This window comes from Gavialis gangeticus, unplaced genomic scaffold (genome assembly GCF_001723915.1).
Source record: "Gavialis gangeticus isolate Ggan-Ray unplaced genomic scaffold, GavGan_comp1, whole genome shotgun sequence".
Taxonomy (NCBI): Eukaryota; Metazoa; Chordata; order Crocodylia; family Gavialidae; genus Gavialis; species Gavialis gangeticus.
In genome coordinates, this window is record NW_017729025.1 from 89,403,154 (window position 1) to 89,403,657 (window position 504).

Consider the following 504-nt stretch of genomic DNA (forward strand, 5'->3'; position numbering starts at 1 on the left):
TCTCCTACCCTGACCCCTGAGCCTGGGAAGTCTGCTGCTTCCTAAGGGCGTGCATCCGGGACATTGCAAAGAGGATCCCTAAGCTCCTCCAGCCCACAGACCACTGTCCCATGCTCCTTATTCATGTGGGCACCAATGACAATGACTCTACACCATTAGTGCAGAGGCCTGAAATGCCTCTACACTAATGCCCGTAGCATGGGGAACAAGCAGGAGGAACTCACCCTCCTGCTGGCTGACACCAGCCCGGACATTGTGGGGATTACGGAGACCTGGTGGGACTCCAAGCATGATTGGGCGGTGAATGTCAAGGGCTATAGGCTGTACAGGAGGGACAGGATAGGAAAGCGAGGTGAGGGACTCTATATCAAGGAGGAATACACGTCCTCGCTAATTAGCAAAGAGTCAGGGGAGAAGCACTCTGAAGTGCTTTGGGTTAGGGTTCAAGGCAAAAGAGGGGAAAGGGACCTATTGGTGGGACTCTACTATAGACCCCCTACCCAA